This window comes from Bufo gargarizans, chromosome 3 (genome assembly GCF_014858855.1).
Source record: "Bufo gargarizans isolate SCDJY-AF-19 chromosome 3, ASM1485885v1, whole genome shotgun sequence".
Taxonomy (NCBI): domain Eukaryota; kingdom Metazoa; phylum Chordata; class Amphibia; order Anura; family Bufonidae; genus Bufo; species Bufo gargarizans.
Window position 1 is genome coordinate 428860879 of NC_058082.1, and position 17744 is coordinate 428878622.

The 17744-nt window shown below is 43.7% G+C and overlaps 1 protein-coding gene across 2 annotated transcripts in view; it reads left to right on the top strand.

Moving 5' to 3' along the window:
* Window positions 1–17744, top strand: part of TRIM33 (tripartite motif containing 33) — a 121026-nt gene that overhangs the window by 42040 nt on the left and 61242 nt on the right. The gene's annotated exons all lie outside the window — the stretch shown is intronic.

Sequence of the window (17744 nt, forward strand, 5' to 3'; positions counted from 1 at the left end):
GTCATTGAAGTCCACCCCTCCCATGTGAAGGTTATAGTCGTGGACTGAGAGGGGCTTTTCAATGACACGGGTTGCTCGCTCAATTTGTATTGTCGTGTCTGCGTGAATGGAGGAGAGCATGTAAACGTCATGCTTGTCTCTCCATTTCACCGCGAGCAGTTCTTCGTTACACAGTGCGGCCCTCTGCCCCCTTGCAAGACGGGTGCTAACGAGCCGTTGGGGGAAGCCCGCGCGACTAGTTCGCGCGGTACCACAGGCGCCAATCCGTTCTAGAAACAAATGCCTAAAGAGGGCCACACTTGTGTAAAAATTGTCCACATAAAGATGGTACCCCTTGCCGAATAAGGGTGACACCAAGTCCCAGACTATCTTCCCACTGCTCCCCAGGTAGTCAGGGCAACCGACCGGCTCCAGGGTCTGATCTTTTCCCTCATAGACACAAAATTTGTGTGTATAGCCTGTGGCCCTTTCACAGAGCTTATACAATTTGACCCCATACCGGGCGCGCTTGCTTGGGATGTATTGTTTGAAGCCAAGGCGCCCGGTAAAATGTCTACGCAGATGTTTTGCTCTGGGGTATACATATCTGCAAATTTCAGGTTGAAATGGTCTATGAGGGGCCGAATTTTGTGGAGTCGGTCAAAAGCAGGGTGGCCTCTGGGACGGGAGGTGCTGTTATCACTAAAGTGCAGGAAACGCAGGATGGTCTCACATCGTGTCCTGGACATGGCAGCAGAGAACATGGGCATGTGATGAATCGGGTTCGTGGACCAATATGACCGCAATTCATGCTTTTTTGTCAGGCCCATGTTGAGGAGGAGGCCCAGAAAAGTTTTAATTTCGGAAACTTGGACTGGTTTCCACCGGAAAGGCTGGGCATAAAAGCTTCCCGGGTTAGCGGTTATAAATTGTGTGGCATACCGGTTTGTCTCTGCCACAACTAAGTCTAAGAGCTCCGCAGTCAAGAACAGCTCAAAAAATCCCAGGGCCGAACCGATCTGAGCTGTCTCAACCCGAACTCCAGACTGGGCGGTGAAAGGGGGAACTACAGGTGCGGCTGAAGTTGGGGACTGCCAATCAGGGTTTGCCAGCACCTCTGGGATTCTAGGGGCTCTACGGGCACGTCTTTGCGGTGGCTGCGACGGGGTCACTACTGCACGTGCCACCGTACCAGCTTCAACTGCCCTTCTGGTGCTCGCTACTTCACCATGTTCTACGGCAGTGCTGGTACTAGGTCCAGGAAGGGCTGGGCTGCTGGTGTATGCCTCACCACGTAATCCAACAGCGCCAGCCCCACTCTGCTGCTCTTGAAGTGGATCCTGCGCAACCTGCGGTCTAGCGACACGGTGCCGGGTACGCCTGCTGCTATCAGGGACCTCAGCCTCCTCGTCCGAACTTTGGGTCAGAGAGCCACTGCTTTCTACAGGTTCGTATTCTGACCCGCTGGATTCATCAGATGAGGGTTCCCACTCCTCATCCGACTGGGTCAGAAGCCTGTAGGCCTCTTCAGAGGAATACCCTCTGTTTGACATGTGGGCAACTAAATTTAGGGGTATTCCCTGAGACTACCCAAGAAAAAAAAAGCAACCCTGTCTTACAAATGGGAGGCTAGCGAAGTACCGGAGGCTGCTGTGGTTGATAAAAAATATCAAAACTGATTTTTATATCGCCGCAGTGCGTGTAAAGTGAATGTGCAGCGGTGGGGCGGACGTGGGCGAACGCACGTGTGGGCGACCGATCAGGCCTGATCGGGCAAACACTGCGTTTTGGGTGGAGGGAGAACTAAAGTGACACTAATACAATTATAGATCTGACCGTGATCAGTTTTGATCACTTCCAGATACTATAAAAGTACAAATGCTGATTAGCGATACGCTAATCAGCGAATAACGGACTGCGATGCGGTGGGCTGGGCGCTAACCGATCCCTAAACTACCTAACCAAGGGGCCTAAACTATACTGAAACCTAACGGTCAATTCCAGTGGAAAAAAAAAGTGACAGTTTGCACTGATCACTTTTTTCCTTTCACTAGTGATTGACAGGGGGCAAGAAGGGGTGATCAAAGGGTTAATAGGGGTGATCTGGGGGCTAAGTGTGGTGTAGTAGGTACTCACAGTGATGTGTGCTCCTCTGCTCCTCTGCTGGAACCAACCGACCAAAAGAAGGAGCAGAGGAGCACAGCAGCCATATAACCCCATCATATTTACTAAGGCTACTTTCACACTAGCGTTCGGGCGGATCCGTTCTGAACGGATCCGCTCATAATAATGCAGACGGAGGCTCCGTTCAGAACGGATCCGTCTGCATTAAAATGTCAAAAAAAAAAGCTAAGTGTGAAAATAGCCTCGGACGGATCCGTCCAGACTTTCAATGTAAAGTCAATGGGGGACGGATCCGCTTGAAGATTGAGCCACATTGTGGCATCTTCAAACGGATCCGTCCCCATTGACTTACATTGAAAGTCTGGACGGATCCGCACGCCTCCGCACGGCCAGGCGGACACCCCAACGCTGCAAGCAGCGTTCAGCTGTCCGCCTGGCCGTGCGGAGGCGAGCGGAGCGGAGGCTGAACGCCGCCAGACTGATGCAGTCTGAGCGGATCCGCTCCATTCAGACTGCATCAGGGCTGGACGGCTGCGTTCGGGTCCGCTCGTGAGCCCCTTCAAACGGAGCTCTTTAGCGGACCGACGAACGCTAGTGTGAAAGTAGCCTAATATGATGGGTTAAATGGCTGCTGATTGGATTTTTTAAAAATCAGCAACCTGCCAGCCAATGATCGTGGCCGGCAGGCTGCTGACGAAAGGCCGGCTGTGACGTAATCTTGCGTCTCGCGAGATGACGCGCCGATGCGTCCAGGAGGAACAAATCAACCACCTCCCGGACGCATCGGTGCGTTAGGCGGTCGGGAGGTGGTTAAAGGGGTTGTCCGAGTTATGAAAAAAAAAATATATAGCACTGTAAATCTGATGGGCAGCAATATATCTGAGGTAAGCAGGTTTTAGGTAAAAAAAAATGTTTATTTCCTCATTTCCCTGGTTCTTTTCTGGCCCTCTGTTTACATGCAATAACAACTATCAGTTGTGTATCAGCTGTACAATGACACTGCTGATACACACAGGATCTTCCCCCTACCGGTTCCCACCAGTTGTCTCTTCACTGCCTGCAGCTACTCAGTAAAGCCTTCAGCCCTGAGTCTGTACTGCTGAAGGGGTTTGGAATCCAGGGAGAGAGCAATAAGCAGCAGACGGCAGTGCAGGGGGGCGTGGCCAACACTGTGACCTCTGATGTACAGACACCTAGCTGCTCTCTGAGGCTTGTGCACGAAACATAATCAGAACAGGGAGAGAAGCTGACATCACAGGTCATGTGACCCTCGGTGAAATCTGAGAAAGGAGCAACTACAGATGCAGCAAGTGCATGGTAAAGCTATTACATTTGATTAGTTGGAAACAAAAAAACTCTGACAACCCCTTTTAACTTCTAGCAATTGAAGATCTGGTTTATGGATATGTTGCAAAAACAGTTATTGGTTAATAAAAATAATTGTGTAGTGTGGAGAGTTTGAGAACATGTAATTTTACCCGCCTGTGATTGCATTACAGAAAGTTTGGTGCGTTTGCCTTCAGTCACTTTAGAAATGCTGTACTTATTTACCACTCCCTATGTGTCACATTATGATGATCTGCCAGAGCACTGACTCAGTGTGACTCACTGTTACTCATGCTCATCAAGGATGCTGATTCATGTAATTAGGGGATGATGAATATGTGTAGTGACTCATAGCTTACCAGCCATCGGAAAACTTAGTGATATGACTTTATAGGGGGCTTTTGGCCTGTTCCTTTTTTTTTTTTTTTTTTTTTTTTTTTGTTAACAAAAATATTTGAGGGTATTTCAGATGGGTGCTTATTTTGGTGATATCTATATGCCCAGTAAGTTAAAGGGAATATGTAATCAGAAAAATTGTTTACAGTGTACCTTACCTTTCAACAAACCTTGTATTAATTAGTAGTCTAGTATGTGAACATGATGAATAATAACACAATTTTTGGCCGCTTCGTGATTTGTATCTTTTTTTTTTTTTTTTTTTTTTTTTGCAATTTCCACTTTGCATTTTTAATGTATAGGTTTCAGTTCTCCCAGTGATGGTGGATAGAGACTAGCTGCCATCCACTGCACATAGAAAGTAGAGGAGAATCTGCTTCCTAATCTTCTCTTATTCAGAAGCAGTCCCAAGATAATGAAATGCGAGTAGGCTTAAACGAATCGAGCTTCCGATCATGAAGCCGATCTGTTATAAAACTTCGTCTGAAATGCTATTTCCATACAGCATTAAAATGAATTAGCTCCGTGGAGGAAAACTTTGTCTCGCCCAAAGTTGCGCGATACTTAAGTGAATGACTTCGGTATTCCTATCTGCTTATTTTAAAACATTTTAAAATAGTGGGCTTTGGTACTGAGGTGCCAGCCAGTACCAAACCTGACTTCAGATTCCTATTTGTTGTAGAATTGGACACAATAGGACCAAGAGAAATGAGGTCATGAAGAAAGGAAGTGCTGAGAATGTTGTGTTTTTTTTTTTTTTTTTTGTGTGTGTGTGTGCATTTTCTACATTTTGGTGTTCTTCAAATGCAGCTACAGAAGTCCTTAATCACGGCAGTCACTAGTACCAGCATAAAGTGATCAAATAAGATGTAATATTCTCGATAAGCAACATCACGATGCAAAATATTTTACACAAAGTATCAGTGACAGACATGCTGTGATGAAACTGGGGATTTATAGTCTGCTCTGTATGTCTACTTATTCTTGAGTGATGATTTATTGCTGTGTGCGCAGCAGTACATCTGTGTTTGGTCGCTCAGAAAGGCAATAAATCTTAGATGGGCTTAGAATAGGGAGGAAAATGGGCTCTTCATCACAGTTAGCCCTGCTGCTTATGGCAATCTGTATTCCTTATTGGCTGGATTTGTTTCTCCTTTAAGAACTTGCTGTAATGAGAGCATGAAGTCCTTTAATACATGGTGGTATACAACAATTATAATAGCTACAAAATTACTTCAAGCAATTGTGGCAGAAAAGGGAGAGGCGCTCATAGGGTAATAGTGGTAATAGTTTTTGTGTTAAATATTTGAAAAGAAAAATAAGTTGTGCTCACCATAGGCACAACACTAGTGTAGGCGTGTGGTTAGACAGTGGTCAGCGCTGCCAGTATCGTTACAGTAAACATGAGGTCTACAGACATTTTCCTTCAAGTCCACGACAAAGACTCCACAAATTTACTATCTCCCCCTTTAAACAGGTTCCGAATACCCACATGGGCCGCTTCCAAAAACTTAGACGCAAAGAAATGTGCTTGTATATTCAATCTACAGACTATAGAACCGTACGGCCTCAACGAATCACTTGAAAGTAACTGCTTCTAACAGCCGTCACATCTAGTCAGATTATCATCGTTCAGCACCAGTTCCCAACATCCACCCATACAACAAAACCAGTCTACCAAAATTCTCCCTCTCACAACAATCAGTGAACAGAGACTTCATCCTTATCACCCTTTCATCTAACCAAATTTCATCATATCCATCCTATCACCAATTTTATACATTCCTTCCATTCCTTTCATCAGCCATTGGCAATAGAAGTGAACTTCCCCCTATACATCATTACACATCGCCAATGTTCTTTATTCTCCATGTTTTGCCCTCCCCTTTCCAAAATCTACACATCAGCCACTCATAACGGTCACCATTCATTCATAGCCTTATCCTGTTTATATACCACCTATTATTATTATTTATTATTATTATTATTATTATTGCGCCATTCATTCCATAGCGCTGTACATATGATAAGGGGTGCACATGCATAATGCAGACAATTGCATTAATCATAAACAAGACGAGTTACAAACTGGTACAGAAAGAGAGGGCTTACAATCTACATGTCATGCATTCACTCAATTTGTCCAATGTCCATCACCATCGGCCATTCAGTACACTAGCCATATATTGCCACCACTCCTCCTACACACTCCTATACATCCCCAGTTCATCATCATGCCATCCCAAACCCTGATACAATAGTTCTTCACATGAGGCATCAGCAATCTGACACCTTCCTTACTAGCGCCTCTGACTTCTCCCTGCTCAGACACAGCGTTCCTTACTGTTCGTTCCCTCCCCGCTCGGACACGGCGCTCGTTCCCTCCCCGCGTGGGGGGGGTTCAGCTTTCCCAAATTATAAGACTTTATCTATTAGACACACCAGGGTTTGAAAAAAATATACCAGCCATATCATTCCTAAACCAATCCTTTACCTTGATCAATACCGATTTTAGTTGTTTGACACCATATGGAAAAATGTTTTAAAAAGACTCGTAATTGGTACCTACGCACTCCAGTCTGGAGTGACAGTCTATGGCCCGCATGACACATCACATGCTAGCTTACTCTTGTAATTTCCATAAGAAATTAAGGGACTAGAGTGTGAGAGACTAGAAAAAATACATCAAACCAAGCAGCCTGCACAATAAGTGATGTGGACCAGCATGGTGGTGGCCAGTTCCCTCAATTCATAAGAGTCTGAGGGCTGGACTAAATATATGAATTGACACTGTCTGTAGCCTAGTGTGGGGGTGGGCTTTGAATCTTCTTGATTTTCTTTAACTATTACTTACACTAGTGCTCCAGAGTGTCTGTCTGTCTCTCTCCCTCTCCCTCTCCCTGAAGGCAGTGTGCATGCCATGAGATTATCAGTCATCCCTGCCTGGCTGCCCTGTGTGTGTCTGTGCCGCCGTACCTGCGCTGCCCGGCCCTGCCCTGCAGCCTCCATCACCTCTGTGTGCCGCACTGCCCGCGCCACTATTGCAGGCAGCGGCACGCCCGTATCCCCCCCTTTATCTACGCCCCTTCACCCAGGCTGTAAATCTATGCTACCCGCTACCTAACCTTATGTAGCGCGCCTTTTTTCTCTTGCACACACTGATCTAAAAATATATATATTTTTTTTTAATATATATAGAGATTTTCAGGAAAATATATTTATTTATTTTAGCATAGACCAAATACATTTTCTTTCGTTTGCAAACATGATCTTAATGTATATCTTATTGACATTTTTTTGATACATTTTATTTATTTTTTATTACTGTGACTCTTAAAAAAAAAAAAAAAACACGAAAAAATACTTCTATATACATCAACATGAATTTTATTACACCACTACTATTTTTATTTTATTATCACATACAATCCTTGATGTTATATATCCCCACTACTTACCTATGTATTTATTTTATGGAACTATACTACTTTTTAGACTTGAAAAAGGAGTGTTCACAACTTCGAAACACGTGGTCACCTCTATATATAAACAATAAAGGAACTACAACTACCTGAGGTCTTGTCTTTGTGCCAAGAAGTGTTGAAAAACGAGGACCACATTTATTCCACACCCTTAAAATTACTTAAAGGGGATTTTTGGGATTACTGTGGATTGTAATGGATATGCTCATGTACATCTTCGCCATGCTTTTTATTTTATTTTGGACTCTCCTGACCCATTGTCACATGCAGACAGATCACTTTGGGTTGTTTCCATCCTGTGTGTAGCACTTCCTGTTGCTGCGCCCAGACAAACCCATGATGTACTTCTCCTTTCTCTGCCAGAGCTTCAGCGATACCCAGCTAGTTACATAGACACTCCCCTATCCCTGCCCCTACACCCAGCTAGTTTATCGCTCCGCCCACCCTGCTAGTTACATACACTCCCTATCACTGCCCGTAACAACGCTCAGCTAGTTTATAGCTCCACCCACCCTGCTATAGACACTCCCCTATCCCTTCACATAACAATTCCCAGCTAGTCTATAGCTCCGCCCACCCTACTAGTTACATACACCCCCTATCCCTGCCCATAACATCTCCCAGCTAGTTACATAGACACTCTCCTATCATCTGCGGCACTGCTCCAAATAGCAGTGCAACACAGAGTGTCTGCTGCTGTTGTGCATATGCTGCTACACTTCTGGTGGTTATGGGGCCCAGAAGCCTTGCAATAGCTTTTAGGCCTGCCATTTACAGAGGAAGCCTTTGAGGCCCAGCCCCTCTGGCAAAATTGCTGCCTTTTCTTTATGCTGCTTCCCAAAAAGTGAAATAAAAAGCAATTAAAAAGTTTTATTTAAACCAAAATATGATACCAATGATGATGGCAACTGATCCCACAAAAAATAAGCCCTCACATAGCTCTGAGAAAAAGTATGGTTTTCAGAAAATGTCTACTACCCAGAGGGGTAGTACAGTGCCTGTAAACTAATCCATCAGTCATTGCTGCAAAAGCCAAAAGATGGCTTTTCCTTTTGGATCCCTGCAGTGTACCCGAACAGCAGTTTACATACACCTTTATTATAGCATTTTCTTACCCAGTAGAACAGATTTAACAATTTAACAGGCGTAGTGTGTCTCAGATGACACTAGCTAGACACTGCATTACAGTGCCCATTATGCTGTATCTGGAAAATTTACAGTTTTAATTTTACATGGTCACCTACTCGTTAATTTCTGCAATATACCTGTGGCTTCAAAATGCTCACTCCATCCATTCATAAATAACTTTAGGGGTGTAGTTTTCAAATGGGGTCACTTATTTAGGGTTTTCACTGTACGGGTACCTCAAGGTCTCTGCAGATGTGATGAGCACCCAAAAACTTTTGCAACAAAATCTGTACTTTAAAAGCAATATAGAGCTCCTTCCCTTATGAGCTCTGCCGCGTGCCTATACCGCAGTATACATTCAAATTTATGGCATTTCTGTACGCATTAAAACCTGCCTATGAACTTAGTAGTGTAGTCTCATATGGCACCAGATGGGCACTGAAATGGCATATCTGTGGAAAATGTGCAACTTTCACTTTGCACCATTTGCTGCGCATTAACCTTTGCAAAACACCTATGGTGTCAAAATGCTCCGTACACCCCTTTTAAGACCTTGATGGCAGGAATTTCCAGAATGGGGTCACTTAACATTTATTTCACAGTTTTCAGCACAAGCGGTTTAAAGGATAACTGTCACACTTAGACCCTAATTTAAATTTTCATATCTGTAGTTACTAATAACATGATATTCCAGAATCAGTTACTATCAGACTGACTTACCCCATATTTAATAAGATTCAGCCCTTAGTAACCAGTCTGCATAAAACTGCAATTTCACTATTCAGTTAAGATGGCCACCACTGCTCTCACCCTGAGGCTAATCCCGCCTGCCCTCACTAGCCAGTAACAATAGCCCCCCAAAAGTGTCAGTAACCACAGCCCTCCCCCTAAAGGGTTAATCTCAGCACAAAGGGGTCCTCTTACCACATGTTGCTTTCATTTATACACTGAGCAGATGGCAGATCTCCCTTCCCTGCTCTGCGCTGCTTCAGCTCTGCATTGTCCAGCTCTGCTGAGTGAGGGAGCATCTGCCAAGCGCAGAGACAGGGAGAAGTGCACACAGCCCAGGCACTGTTATCAGCTGCTGGGGAGGACCTGGCTTTAATCATTTACTTACAGTCCCTGGCTGTCTGTAATCTGACCTTGCACGCTCTGTCTATCACGGACCATGCCTAGCAACCCTATTTTAAGCACAGGTAAAAGTAGGCGGTACAGGGAACAAAACTGTGGAATTAAGGGGTAATTGAGTACACAGTGAAAAGTTGAAATAGGGCCACCAAGGAGATATTAATCACCACAATCTAATACCCCCCCCCCCCCCCCCAAAAAAAATAAAAAAAAATACGCCAGTTATCCTTTAAGGCCTCTTTCACACATAATGGATTGTGTCAGGATCTGTTCAGGAAAAAAACTGATGGTTTTGCACACAAGTTCAGTGAGTTTTTTTTTTTCTGCGATGTGCATTGTTTTCCCATGCAGATGCTATCTGTTTTGGATGTGTTATTCACGTGTGTGGGGGGAAAAAAACTGAAGAATAACAATGTACATCTCCTAGCAATCATCAGTGAAAAACGGATGCAATTAGTTTTTTACGCAAATGATGCTCGTGTGCATAGACCCATTAAAATGAATGGGTCAGGATTCAGTCCAAGTACTATGCGTTTGCTTCACGCATCGCACCCGGACAGAAAACTCGCTCGTGTGAACGAGCCCTAAGGCTGGGTTCAGACCTGAGCGCACTGAACGTACGCTCTGTATGCGCGATTGTACGGGCGTTTGTAATCGCGCATACAGAGACAAGCGAACGCCCATTCCCGCTGAAGTCTATGTACGGGAACGCGCGACAAGACGCCCCAAAAAAGCTCCTGTACTTCTTGGGGCGTCGGGCGTTTTACAGCACGATCGTACACGCTGTAAAACGCTCAGGTGAGAACTATTCCCATAGGGAATCCATTGGTTCTTGCCTGTTGAGCGTTTTACAGCGCGTAGGAACGCGCTGTAAAATGCTCAGGTCTGAACCCAGCCTAAATCACCACATTGGGCCTCAGAATGTGCATGGTGCACTTAATCCTGAGGGGTCTCATATGTTCAGGCAAAGGCCGCTTTCAGACGGGCGAGTGTCACGATCTGAACTTGAAGCGCAGCACCCGTTGTGAACTCCCAGCACTGCTGGGGTCACATAGCATTATATTGATTTATGATACTTACGCATTATACTGAAATGCCGTATGTGTGGAAAAAGTTTCCCTATGTACCATCTGCTGTGCGTTAAGTTTTGCTGTGGGGTCCAAATGCTCACTGCAGCCCTAAAGCATTTTCACAGCCAAGTGTTTCTAAATTCTGTGAAACGCCTGTGGGGTCAAAACACTTACTACACAACTGACAAATTCCTTAAAGGATGTAGTTTTCTAAAATGCGATCACTTTTGGGGGGTTTTCCACTGTAGGGAAATGTGGGAGGTGGAGCCCACAAACCATTTGAGCTGTTGAAACCATCTTGTCTGGGTACATTTATAAATGTGTGCTTAATAAAAGTGTATTAAAATTCTTTTAGAAGCTTAAGGCCACACGCACACCACCGTGTCCGTTTTTGCGGACCGCATTTTGCGAATTAGAACGTCCGACCCTATGATAGAAATGCCTATTCTTGTCCTCAAAACAGACCAGAATAGGACATGTTCTATTCTTTTTGCGGGCCCGCAGAACGGACGTGCGTTTGCAGACAGCACTGTGTGCTTTCTGCATCTTTAGCGGCCCCATTGAAATAAATGAGTGGGCATCCGATCTGCAAAAGATGTGGATCGGATACTGTCTGAAAATACTGTGGTGTGCATGAGACTTTAAAGGACTTGTCTCACTTCAGCAAATTACATTTATCATGTACAGGGAGTTAATACAAGGCACTTACTAATGTATTGTGATTGTCCATTTGTCTCCTTTGCTGGCTTCATAAATTTTTCCATCGCATTATACACTGCTCGTTTCTATGGTTACGACCACTCTGAAATCCAGCAGTCGTGGCTGTGCTTGCACACTATAGGCAAAAGGACCAACCTATGTAAACTTTCACAGTCCTGACCACCAGAGAAGCCGGCACTCTTTCCTATAGTGTGCAAGCCCAGCCACCACTGATAGATTGCACGGTGGTTGTAACCATGGAAACAAGTAGTGTATAATGTGATGGAAAAATTAATCTAGCCAGAAAAGAAAGCAATATGGACAATCACAATACATTAGTAAGTGCCTTGTATTACCCCTCTCTACATGATAAATCCCACCTGCTGAAGTGAGAACAACCCCTTTAAAGCTAGGGCTATATGGCGATCAGGATTGCTGAGTAGCGCTGATCCCATAGCAGTGCATGGGGGTCGCTGCAGCAGTCGTAAGAAATTCAACATGGCTGGATTTCTTGTGACTGCCACGGCGATCTCATTCATTTCTGTGGGATCACCGCTACTCTGCGTTCCTGGCCGCAACCAGTGTAGCCCTAGCCTAATATAGGCCAAGGTCAAGTGCAATCAAGTTGTAGATGGACAACTTTCCTGATAAAACTTTACTCTTTGGCCTCATGCACACGACCGTTGTTTTGGTCCAGCGGCTGGGATCCGGACCCATTCACTTCAATGGGGCTGCAAAAGATGCAGACAGCACTCTGTGTGCTGTCCGCATCCGTTGCTCCGTTCTGTGGGCCGCAAAAAAAAAAATATAACATGTTCTATTCTTGTCCGTTTTTCTACAATGGGCCGCCTGTTGCGTTACGCAAATTGCATGAGGTCTTGAGCTAATGCTGCAGACCTGCTGGTCCAAAATTAGGAATGTTTTCTAATATCTGTTTCAGGAATGTTCTAGTAAGGTGGCCAGTATAATAATGAGGTAGATTAGGATTTAGCTCCATAAGAACTTTCTACAGTCTTGGGATTACATACCGATTGCATTCATGTGTTCTCTGGCCATATAGATAGATGGGAAATCTGCACAAAAAAGGTTTTTAAGTTTACCCTGCATTTTGCTTCAACCCTTAGGATAACAGATTATTTTTTTCCTTTTTTTTGCTTTTTATTTTTCTTCCCCATCTTCCTTGAGCCATAACTATTTTTTGCGGGACAAGTTGTACTTTCTAATGCCATTGTTTAATATGGCATACAGTAGAGTGGGAAGCGGGCAAAAAAAAAACACAATTCCACAGTTTTACGGTTTTCTTCCTGCAAAACTGACCTGTGCCCTTCAATTCTCTGGGTCAGATTACGATACCCCATATGTATGTATGTATGTGTGTGTGTGTGTGTGTGTGTGTGTGTGTGTATATATATATATATGTATATATATATATATAGTATATATATATATATATATATATATATATATATATATATATATATATATATTTTTTTTTTTATGCCTAAATGGTGTAAAAATAAATTACATAACCATATTCTGACCCATATTTTTTTATTTTATTTTTTATAGTTATATCTATTGACCTGTGTGGGGGCTCTTTTTTTTTTTCATCGCATTTTATTAAATTTTTTGGGGTAAGAGAAGTGATGAAAAAATTGGCGAATTGGCCATTTTTACGCTTTTTGTCAGTTACGCCATTGACCGTATTGGAAAAATATTTTATATTTTAAATGTACAGGCATTTTCGGGTGTGGTGATGTCTAGTGTGTGTGTGTGTGTAATATATATATCTATATCAAATTATTCTATGGAAAGGGGTGATTTTAATTTGTTTTTGTTTTTTACTTTAATATATTTTTTACAATTTTTTTTATTTTTTTTAAAGGTATTGTAGCTCAGTGCTGCTTCAGTAATTCATCCGAGTTTATATGCGTTTTCCTTTCTTCCTGCAATTTTGGTGCAGTCCCATAGGCTATAATGGGCGCATTTGGAAGGAAATGTGCACAAAACTCGGACATGCTGCCGATTTCAAGCACTGATGGAAATGATACACCCATGTAGTTTTCTCTAGTCACTAACATTAGCAGCATATCTGGTACATAAAATATGTGCAGTATACAGATTCTGTATTCTTCAAAGTTCTTGACTCGCGAATTGGGACAGTGTTTCAGATTGTTTGTGGCAATATGGTTTTGTGTGATGTGGCTGATCGTCACCCCTCACCCACCTCATGTCTGCTATGGGTGGACTCGCCTTTACGTCTCACTTCAGCAATAGGCATTTATTATGTAAAGGGAGTTAATACAAGCCACTTACTAATGTATTGTGATTGTCCATGTTGCCTCCTTTGCTGGCTGGATTCATTTTTCCATGACATAATGATTTATACACTGCTTGTTTCCATGGTTACGACCACCCTGGAGTCCATCAGTGTTGGTCATACTTGCAAACTTTATGAAAAAGGGCTGGCCTCTCTGCTGGCTTTGACCTCAGGCGTGCACGTAGGTCGGCACTCATTTCCTGTAGTGTGCAAGCACGACCACCGCTGATTGATTACAGGGTGGTCATAACCATGGAAACAAGCAGTGTATATTGTGATGGAAAAATGAATGAAGCCAAGTCACAGTACATTAGTAAGTGCCTTTTATTAACTTTCTCTACATGATTAATGCTATATGCTGAAATGAGACAACCCCTTTAAGGGTAAATGCAAATGTATGATGAGATGTTGCCTGTTGCCTGCTTCTCCACTCCTGTATGGTGAGATGTTTGTGGCATCTGATGCTGCTGGTTCTGTCATAGACTTGCGTCTTTGGATGGGTTGATTTTTGTAGTCCACATTGCCCCAGCCTAAAACGTGCTTGGCGTCCACCAGTTTTTGTTTTTTGTAATATAGCAAAAATGTATTTGGCAGGTGTCCATTATACATTTACACATGATTCTTCTGGGAGTCTTCAATGGTTCTTAAAATACCTTGCACTGAACAGATTTCCCTTGAGAATGTACATACCGTGCAGACTGCTTCTCCGTAAGTTGTGGTCTCCCATCAGACCCACTTAAAAGTAAAAGCTCCTGGTAGCTTTCCCCCGTGGAGGGTGAACCCTCCAGACATTTTCAGCAAGTGTAGATTTTTTATATATATTTTTTTTTAACTTTGATGTGGCTTGCACTTGGGATTGTATTTTATCTGGGTGTTCAGAAGTTTTCACAGCTTTTCTGCAATGAACCCACAGCAAAATCTGCATGTGGTACTGCAAAGCGTGAAATCCGCAATGAAAATGCGCACATCTACATGCCATTTTGGAAAGCTCATCTACTTAGGGTACTTTCACACTTGCAGCAGAGGATTCTGGCAGGCAGTTCCGTCGTAATCTGGACGCACTAATACACTTCAACGTAAATGAATGCCAGATCCGGCATTCTGGCAAGTGTTCAGTATTTTTGTCCGGAGATAAGACTACAGCATGCTGTGTTTTTTTTTTTTCTCCGTCCATAAAAACGTAAAAGGGACTGAACTGAAGACATCCTGATGCATCCTGAACGGATTGCTTTCTATTCAGAATGCATTAGGATAAAGCTGATCAGTTTTCTTTTCGCTATTAAGCTCCTAGGACGGAACTAAATACTGGAAAACAAAAACGCTAGTGTGAAAGTACCCTTAGCTGGTACTGTGGGGTTGCTGTATAAAAATCTGCGTTTTTCTTAATTTTTTTTTCAATAAATACTTATAACTCGGGAGGCTTTCAGAAAAAAAATGGGAATGGGGCTGCCTCTAAAGGCGCACTTCCATCAGAAGGATTTTTTTAAACATAGTATATTAGAAAACTTTTAGAATAAAAAATAAATAAAACATTTTCAGCACTACCATACATACCATTGTAAACAAAATATTAATTCTCTAGCCGTATTCATGTAGATTTAAACATTCTGAATGGAACAGTAGAGCAGCCCTGCAGCACATTGAAGAGTTGGACTGCAAGGTAATCCTCATTATAGTAGTAGTTGGAGGACTGGAATGATTCTCGGAATAAGGGCTCATATACACCAACAGTAGGGATGCCGTATGGGGACACAAGACCCATCCACTTGAATGGGATAAGCGAGCCCCAGCGCAAAAAGGTAGTGTATTTTGATGAAATTGTTTCTTTTTAATTTTGCTTGGTATAAGAAATTTGGTTATATTTTATTTAATAAATCACCATTTCCAGATTAAGTTTGAGCATGAAAGAACTGATTTCAGCCGTTCTTCCCATGCTTCATTTTACACCTTTTATGAAGTTTCCTATTGTTTTAGTGGTTTTTGAAAGCGCTCATCATATACCAGTATAAATAACTGCATTTTGTCTGAAAAAATGATTTGGCTTAATTGTGTTGCTGTGGTCTGTAATAATTAAAGGGTTTTGGTGTAAGTAGCTCTTATACGCCCTCAAGACGTTGGGAAACTTAGTAATATAGCTAGCCTTCTTCCAATGCACAGGAGGGCCCATGTAAACAGCAGCAGGCATGGTAATGGGTTTGGTGACCTGTGATGCTTTCACCGCTCTTGTTTTCAACTTTTAATTTTATGCCAGTTTTGAGCCATTTATTACACACTCCCTTTTAAAGCTGCATTAGGCTAGATTCATATCTGCATCAGTGGCTTGATCATATGTAATGAAGCAGAACAGAAATAACGGCAACGTGATCAAATCCTTGGGGCTCATTCACAGGACCATATGGTCACTGTTCCTGTGCTGCGGACCGCAAATGGCGTTCTGCATTGTACAGGCACTGGCCGTGTGCACTCCGTGCTGTGGACCCCTTGACTTGAATGGGTCCGTGATCCGCAAAAGATAGGATGTCTTGTCTTTTGCAGTGCGGAGGCACAGGCCTGAAAGCCCGCAGAAGTGCTTCGTAGTGTTTCCGTGGTCTTCAGATCAGTGTCTCCGCTCCGCAAAAGACAGGACATGTCCTGTCCTTTGCCGTATCTTGTGGATCGCTGATCCATTCAAGTCAGTGGGTCCACATCCGCAGCACGGAGTTCACACAGCTGGTTCCCGTGTATTGTGGACCTGCTGTATGCGGTCTGCTATATGGACACCACGGCCATATGGTCATGTGACTGAGACAGATACATTTCATATTTTTTTATTCGTGCATTTCACTCATATTGGGATAAAATCATCTCCTCAATTGGTCTTTATTAAACAATTTTCAGCAGATTTCTCTGTACAGCCGTCAGTTTCTGTTTACACTGAGTCCCATCGGACTCGGTCTGTGGCCCTCCTCTCTGAACTCCTGACAGCTCATAAACACTCATTATAGCTTAACTCTTCTCAAACTGATAAGAATATAGCTTAACGGGTTTCTGTCACCAGATTTAACCCTATTAAACTAGCTGACCGTAGCGATGTGCTAATGTCAGCTGAACCTAACTAGCCTATTCTACTTTTATCTATGCCCCCCATTACTCCAAAAATCTAACTTTTATAATATGCTAGTTGGCCTCTAGGTGCAGCAAGGGTGTTGCCTCTGCTCCTAAAGGCTCCGTTCTCCCACCCTTCTTACACTAGATTGACAGGGCCAGGCAGCCTTCACCCCCAATTGCCGGCCCTGTGCGCTGGGGAAATCTCGCGCCATTCAGTATTTGGCGCAGTGAGGCAGCTAGCGAGCGCTCTTCAGTCACTGCGCCCGTTCTGAATACAAAACGGCGTGAGTTTTCCCCAGCGCTCAGGGCTGGCAGTTGGCGGTGAAGGCTGCCTGCCCCTGTCAATCTAGTGTAGCAGGGCGTGGCCAGAGGTGGGAGAACAGAGGCTCTAGGAGCAGGAACAACACCCCCCCCCCCACCCGCACCTAGAGGCTAATTAGCATATTATACACGTTATATTTCTGGAGTAACGGGGGCATAGATAAAAGTAGGAATAGGCTAGTTAGGCTCAGCTGACATTAGCACATTGCTAAGGTCAGCTAGTTTTAATAGGGTTAATTCTGGTGACAGAAACCCTATAAGTGAGTGTTTGAGCTGTAAGGAGTCCAGAGATAAGGCTTACAGACTGAACCGTCGGAGCTGCTGTCTCTACGGACTGGTGTAGACGGAAAGCAATAGTATACAAAGACATACATTTGTAATCCTTTTTCCTGACAGTGACTCAAAGCGCAGGGATGTTTATGTGGTGACTCCTTGGCTGCCGTATAGGCGCTTGAACACGACGCACACCTGGCTCCGTTTCATAGGAAGCCAATTTGCATATGTATATATTTTTGGAGTGTGGGAAGAAACCGGAGTGCCCGGAGGAAACCCACGCAAGCATGGGAAGAACATACAAACTCCAGCGCTGCAAGGTGCCACCGTATCTGCATATGGACAGGAACAGACCGCTGTAGACACAAAACTGAAAAGATTTTTAGCAGAGAACCTTTTTTCTGGTACAAT